Consider the following 7,736-nt stretch of genomic DNA (forward strand, 5'->3'; position numbering starts at 1 on the left):
CATTGGGGGTTATGACTTCAATATGTAAATTTTGGAGGGACACAATTCAGTCCCTAGCACTTCTTTATGCCTGCTTTTAGTACCATAGAACTGGGGCCCATCATTTGGTTGCCTGAGAGACATTACAGAGTCATGGGAAGAGAAATGAATTGAGACAGAAGGCCTGCTTTAAGTTGGGAGGAGTGAGAACCGTGTGAGCTCTACAGGAATTCAGACCATGTGTATTAGTTTGCTTGGGCTTCCCTAAAAAAGTAGAGTGGGCAGCTTAAACAACAGAAACTCATTTCCTCACAGTTCTGGAGGCTGGAAGTCCAAGATCAGGGTGTGGGCAGGGTTGGTTTCTCCTGAGGCCTCTCTTATGGGCTTGTAGATGGCCATCTTCTCCCTCTGTCTTCACATGGTCTTTCCTTTGTGCATATCTGTGTTCCAATCTTCTCTTCTTATAAAGACACCAGTCATACTGGAGTAGGGCCTGTTCTAGTGACCTGATTTTAACCTAATAACCTTTGTAAAGATCCCATTTCCACATACAGTCACATTCTGAGGTACTGGGGTTTAGGAATTTTGTGGCAGACAAAATTTTGCCCATAACACCAGGGATCCAGCCCCAGCTCTGTTGCTTACTAGCCATGTGGTTACAGGAAAATTACCAAAGCCCTCCGAGCCTCAGGTTCATCATCTGTGAAATGGGTGTCATAATGAGTTTGTCGTGTAGGACTGTTGAAATGTATGGAATGTATGCAAAGCACTTGGCACAGTGCCTGACATGTATTAGACTTTTAATGCTTGGCAGTTATCTGTATCACTATTTGGACCTCAGATCCTACTAGCCTCTCCTCTGGGAAAGTTATTGTTTTTGTTGTCATCTAGGAGACCTCACAGAGTATGCAGCACAATAGTACAAGGAATACCAATTCAGTCATAAATGTTGCTTCAAAGATAAAACTAGGTAAGATTTCCATCCTAGATGATCTATTATTTCATGTGGGTGTGCGGGAGTCTTTGCCACCTGGATGCAACTCAAAGCTTGTAGAATCTGAGTCAAGGACAAAACTCTTCCCATTCTCCCAGCTGCACTTCCATTCATACCCCTATTTTCCTTAATCCCCCTCACCACCAAAAATCCAGCCATTGCTTATAATTGGCCATATTACCCTCAAGATAACATAATTAAAATGGCATTTTAATGGGGCTGGCTCTGCTTGTCCCAGTCAGGCAGAAGAGTACCGGGCCAGTGGCTTCTGGGCCTCACCTCCTGGGAGATTCACTCTTATTTCTCAGGAAACCCTCGCACATGGTGGATATAAATCCCCTAGTTCCTGCACTGTGTTCAACCGCAACTGAGACTGGAGTGCAGGACACTTTCCATACCTGCACCAAGTAGAGATTCCTCTCTGCTTGATCGACCATCCAATAGGAACTGCTCAGAGAAGTTTTCCAATCCAGGCTCTGCTCGCAGCCCTAAGACACAGCGTCTGAGAGCCTGGCCCCTGCCACCAACCAGCTTCAGTGCAGGCAACTCCCACAGTGGGAGGTGCAGTTTCCAAAGCCCCGAGTTGGCTTGGCTCAGGACATTTACAGTCGACTGCTCTCATCTGGATTCCCACCTTCTGGCTAACCCTTTTCTACGTGTTCTTTAGGATTTAGAGGACATCTCACCATCTTCCTAATATGGCTTCTGAACCTAGGCTCAACCATCCTATGGGTAGCAGTGGGTTGGGCTTATCCTAGTATCTCCATGACTAACACAGGGACTTCCAGAGAGCGATGCTCAATGAATGTTTGCAGAATAAACGAGTCGTGAGCAGTGGTTTCACTCAGTGGATGTAATTTCTCCTACATCATGGAAGAACACAAGCAAATCCAGGTATACATATATATTTTAATTTCAAAATATACATACAACAGAGTTAAAGGGAAAAGGAAGCCAAAAATTAATGATTTCTTACTTTTTCTCTATTTCTTGACCTCATATTATTTTGTTAAGTTTTTTCATATTTCCAAGTAAATTCCTGTTCCGATGCCATGCTATCTTGTTACAGACCACAAAATAAGATGGAAGGGTTTCCAATTTGTTTTATGAAATAGCAAAACTTTTACTACTGAACTGGATAAAGAGTAATAAACGTGTGATCAATGTCATTCATAAACTTAGTTTCTTAAGCTAATTAAACCTTCCATTTAAAGGAATAACATTTGCAAAATTCCAAACTGAAAACAAGAGAAAGCTCCAAGTTACCCTTATAGTACAGGAAACCAAAGCTGTTTGTTATTCCCTCTATTTCCCCTAGCCCCACACTATCTTTCTACAAAACAGTGACTGCTATTTTCAAACACAGTGGAGAATCTACCTTAGACTTCATCTGGGGTTAGAGAAGCTTCAAGGTGTGCCACTAGAAGTAGTACTGGCCGTGGCAGAAGTGCCATTTGTGGTGGCAATTCCGGCCTGGGCGCTATCTTCCTCATCTCTCAAAGCCATCTGATACAAGTGTGGGAATAAACTGGGGAAAGTAATATTGAACTGGGCCAAATGCTCCAGAACTTCCATCTTGCTGGTTTCAGCGTGGGCACGTGGGCCCCACAGGAACCGATAGCACGCAGGATCACTGTTGGGCACCTGCCGGTACTCCAGGTAGTTTTCCTGCACCCAGTCTTCGGTGATGAGCTTCCTGGGCTCTCCATAGATGGGGTGCTCCTTCCCAGGACACAACCCCAGCACACCCAGCACATACCACATGCTCTTCTCAGAGGTGCAGTTGCCCTCCATGAAGACCAAGCCCAGGGTGATAATCAGGAGGCCGGTCTTGGGCACGCTCTGGTCATCGCTCTGCATCCCATCGTAGGTGAGGCCCAGGGAGGTGCTGAGGATGTAGGAGTGGCTGGCAGGGTCCACTTCCTTCACTGCAATGCCATAGACAATCTCGATGTATTTAGAGACTTTGCTGAAGATGGCAGGGAATTGGTCCTCGTAATTTTTGAGGACACCATTCAGCATTTCTTCCTTTGTGATCGGCTCCTTCTTTCGATACTTGAAGAGCAGGAGATTAAGCAAATCATACATCATCTCCTGTGGTGCACCCTGGAGCAAGTACTCAGGGAATCCCGCATCCTGTGAGCTGCTCGGGCCCTCCTCTTCTTGGCTGCTGGGGCTCTCGTTTGCCTGGCTCCATGGAGGGGAGACAGTGGCAGTGGGGGATGAGCAGACACTCTGAGGACTCTGGGGAGGACTTGGTGTTCCAGCAGCAGGCACGCCCTCCGGGGTGCCCGGGATCAGAGGAGAGGTGGAGGCAGAGGAGTTGGAGGAAGAGGAAGAGGGGGTGAAGAAAAAGAACACCTCCATGTCTTCCTCATCACCAGGAACCTGCGCACCCACCAGGGCTGGTGCCTCTCTTTGGGCCCGAAGGCCTTCCTCAAGCTCGCAGAGCTGACTCTTGTGACAATAAGGCATCGCAACTTTCCCTGGGGGAAGAAAACAGGAGTGTGGGCTGGAGTTGGGTGACGGGCATGGGGATGCACAGGCCTGGAGGAGGGAGAGAGCGGTTGAGTGGCCTCAGCCTAGAACCACACCCTAGGGGGCTCTGACAAAGGCCTACTTACAGGTCTTCTCTTTAGCTGGTGCTCTAGGGCCTCACAGGGCTCCTGTCCTCCTGGTCAGTCTGTCTCCTGTGGACCTGAAGGGGGAATGAGACGGCCCCTCAGGGTGCAGCCAGCAGAGAATGAGGCTCCAGCACTGACAGTATTGTGGGTGGGGCCGGGCACTGCGGGGTTCCCTCTGTTCTGGGGCTGGTGGGGCTCTTGTAACTCATTCAGGGCATGTACCTCACCTTGATGCCTGGCTCTCCTGGGCCTCCTCTGCTGTGACCTGAGGACACTGCCTCAGACCAAGGTCTCACCTCTCAGTTCCTGGAGCTCCTGTAAGAGGAATAGAGGAAGTCCTCAAGCTGCAGACTGCAAGGACACCTTGGACTCCCAGTGCCAACAGGAGGGGTGAGCCGGACCCTGTGAGGTCCCCACTGTTCTGTGATGAATGAATGGTCCCCTCCATACTCACTTAGAGCCCTCACCTTTACATCGTCAGGACCCGGACCCAACACTTCTGCTGGCCTGAGAAACTCTCAGAACAAGAACTCACACCCCTGATATGGAACAAAAGGCAGAGAGGGGCCCACATCTGGCCACACGTGCCCACGGCATCCCAGGGAGGACTGCAGGAGGTGCCCAAATTTAGTGGGATCCATGTGTCCTGGAGTGAGTGGTCTGCGTGGTATCACCTTTATGTCTGGCAGGTCCTGGGAGTCTCCCTCTATTGACCTGAGGCCACCGTCCATACGCCAAGGCCCTATCTCCATGAGACACTGGAAAAGAAAGTGAGATCCCTATCTGCAATTGTTTGAGGAACCTCCATACCATTTTCCATAGAGGCTGCACCATTTTGCAGTCCCACCAACAATGTATGAGAGTTCCTTTTTCTCCGCAACCTCGCCAGCATTTATCGTTCAGAGTCTTTTAGATTTTGGCCATCCTAACTGGGGTTAGATGGTATCTCAGTGTGGTTTTGATTTGCATTTCCTGAATGCTGAGTGATGTTGAGCATTTTTTCATATGTCTGTTGGCCATTTGTATATCTTCCTTAGAGAAATGCCTACTTAGCTCTTTTGCCCATTTTTTAATTGGGTTCCTTGTTTTTTTCTTGTAAAGTTGTTTGAGTTCCTTATATATTCTGGATATTAATCCTTTGTCAGATATATATTTCGCAAATATTTTCTCCCACTCTGTTGGTTGTCTTTTAAGTCTGTTAATTGTTTCTTTTGCTGTGCAGAAGCTTTTTAGTTTGATATAATCCCATTTGTTTATTTTTCCTTTGGTTGCCCGTGCTTTTGGGGTCGTATTCATGAAGTCTGTGCCCAGTCCTATTTCTTGAAGTGTTTCTCCTATGTTTTCTTTAAGAAGTTTTATTGTTTCAGGGTGTATATTTAAATCCTTAATCCATTTTGAGTTGATTTTATATACGGTGAGAGGTATGAATCTAGTTTCATTCTCCTGCATATGGATATCCAGTTATCCCAGCACCATTTGCTGAAGAGGCAGTCCCTTCCCCAGTGAATAGGCTTGGTGCTTTTGTCAAAGATCAGATGTCAGTAAGTGTGTGGGTTGATTTCTGGATTCTCTATTCTATTCCATTGATTGGTGTGTCTGTTTTTATGCCAGTACCATAGTGTTTTAGTTATTATAGCTTTGTAGTATAGCTTAAAGTCAGGTAGTGTTATGCCTCCAGCTTTATTTTTTTTGCTCAGCATTGCTTTGGCTATGTGTGGTCTTTTATTGTTCCATATAAATGTCTGGATAGTTATTTCCATTTCTGAGACAAGCAAACAGAAAGGACATTGTTGTGGGGGAGGGGGGGAGGGAGGAGGGAGGGAGGTTTTGGTGATGGGCAACAATAATCAGCCACAATGTATATCGACATAATAAAATTTTAAAAAAATAAAAAATAAAAAAATAAAAAGAGCTGAAAAGGAGAAACTAAAAAAAAAAAAAAAAAAAAAAAAAAGGAAGTGAGAGCCCAACCACCCGCTGTTCCCTGGGTCTTCCCATGGCTGACAGAAGGAGCAGTGGGGGGGCTGGGATCCTGTGTTTTCTGGTATGGGTGGTCCCCTCAGCCCTCACCTTGACTCCTGGTAGGGCCTGGGACAAATCTTTCCGTCAATCTGAGCATGGCCCTCTCAGATCAAGGTCCTCTGCCCTCTGAGACTCCTGAGCCAGAAGTGAGGCTCAGTCTGAAGGCCTCCCCACAGTCTCCTGGGCTGACATCAGGGCCACAGTGGATATCTGTGGGGCCCTCTTTATGTTCTGGGCTGGGGATACCTCCAGTCCTCACCAAAATCTCTTCCCTTGACAGATCCTGGGATTCTTCACTCAGCTGATCAGATGTTTCTCTCCCTTCTGATCCAATCTCACCCCTAAAACCAAGGCCCTCAGCTCCCTGAAATCCCCAAGCCAGAAGTGACAAGGTGTCATATCCTGGGGGTGTCACCCCAGCCTGGGGTCTCTGAGAGTTGAGAACAAGTTTCCACTGCATTCTGTGGGGTCCTTTCTTTTAGGAGTTAGGGGGTACCTTCAACTAGATCTATCACCTTGACTCCTGGCTAAGCCTCAGATGACTCCTTCTGTGACCAGATGTGGCTCTCTCTGCTGACCTGAAGTTGCCCCTCAGACCAAGACCTTCACCTCCCTGAGAGGCCCAAGATAAAAGTGAGGGTGCATCGTATCTGGGCACTTTTGCCCAGGATGTCCCAGGGCAGACAGCAAGGCCTGGGTCCAGACTGTTTTGGGTTGGGGCTTCCCTCAGTCCACCCTCAGGATATTCACCTGTAATCCTGACAGGGTCTAGACCAACCCTCTGCTGAGCTGGCATCACCTCCCTTAGCTCAGGCCAAGCTCTAACGTGTTTGAGGACCACCTTTCCCCACCATGGTGGAATCGACAGCATGTCACACCCGGCTACCCCTACCTGGATCCCCTAGGGGTTGAGAACAGGGAAGCTGGACTCTGTGGTGTCTTTTCTGAGATGGGTAGGTATATTTAGTCTTCGCGAGGGGTACTTACCTTGACTTCTGAAAAACCTGGCACTTGTCCCTCACCTGATGTAAGGCTACTCCCCTCAGAACAAAGTCATTTCCTCCCTGACCCCCTCCCCAGGCTGAAGTCAGAGGCCGCCACATCCAGCCAGCCCTGCCTGGGTCCTCCCAGGGCCAACAACAGGGGTGGGGAGTTGTTGGGTCCTCGCTATCTGTGGTGGGAGGTCCCTACATTCCTCCCTCTGTGTCCTCACCTGGATGTTTGGCAGGGCCTGGAACTCTTTCCTATGCCGACCTGAGGCTGCAACCCTCAGACCAAAATCCTCACCACCCTCAGAGTCCCCGAGGCAGCAGCGAAGGAGCATCATATATGGTCACCCTGCCTGGAGCTTCTAGGGTCTCCTCACTTCTTTCAGAGGGTCCCGACATTCGCGCCTGACAGGGCCTGGTCCTGTCCTTATTCAAACCCAGTCACCCATATCACAAAAAAGCTCTGACTTCCAGTGTCGTCTGAAGTGACATGGGGGAGGGGTGGCTCAGCCTGACAAGTATGTCCCCGAGTGGCTCTCGGCTGACAACGGGGGCACACCTGGAAGATTCCGGACCCTCAGTCCAGCCTCATTATCTCGCTTCGTCTCTAACACAGACAGATCTGGGTCCCCTCCGCCGACTGGAAGTGTGCACCTCACACCAAGGCCCTCCATTTTCTCAGACCTCCAAGGCGGAAGTGAGAGGACGTCACAAAACGCACTATGCCTGGGGCCTCCTGGGCTGAAATGGACTCTGTGGGTCCCCTGAGTTCATTCTGAGGGGCCTCACCTTGGTTCTGGGTAGAGAGTGGACCCCTGGATCCTGAGACTTGATTCTGCCCTGTCAAAGCAAGGCTTGTCTCCCAGAATCCCCTGACAAGTCTGCCCCCGAGTGGTCCACGGGTGGCAGCAGGGGCACAGCTGGATGATTCTGAGTCCCTCACCCCCCTGAGAGTCTCACCTCGACTCTAGCACAGGCCGATCTCGGCACCCTCCGCTGACTGGAAGTGTGCACCTCACACCAACCTCTCCCGTTTCTCAGATGCCCCAAGGCGGAAGTCAGAGATAATGACTTCCAGCAGCATGCCAGGGTGTCCCGGCAAAGTGGATCTGTGAGTCCCCTTACTTC

General features: G+C 49.2%; 1 pseudogene; it reads right to left on the reverse strand.

Annotated features, from left to right (window-relative positions):
- Window positions 1-2,359: 2,359 nt before the first annotated feature.
- LOC134368402 (melanoma-associated antigen 8-like) lies at window positions 2,360-6,943 on the reverse strand (annotated as a pseudogene).
- Between the last annotated feature and the right edge of the window lie 793 nt (window positions 6,944-7,736).

The sequence above is a fragment of the Cynocephalus volans genome, chromosome X (genome assembly GCF_027409185.1).
Source record: "Cynocephalus volans isolate mCynVol1 chromosome X, mCynVol1.pri, whole genome shotgun sequence".
Classification (NCBI taxonomy): domain Eukaryota; kingdom Metazoa; phylum Chordata; class Mammalia; order Dermoptera; family Cynocephalidae; genus Cynocephalus; species Cynocephalus volans.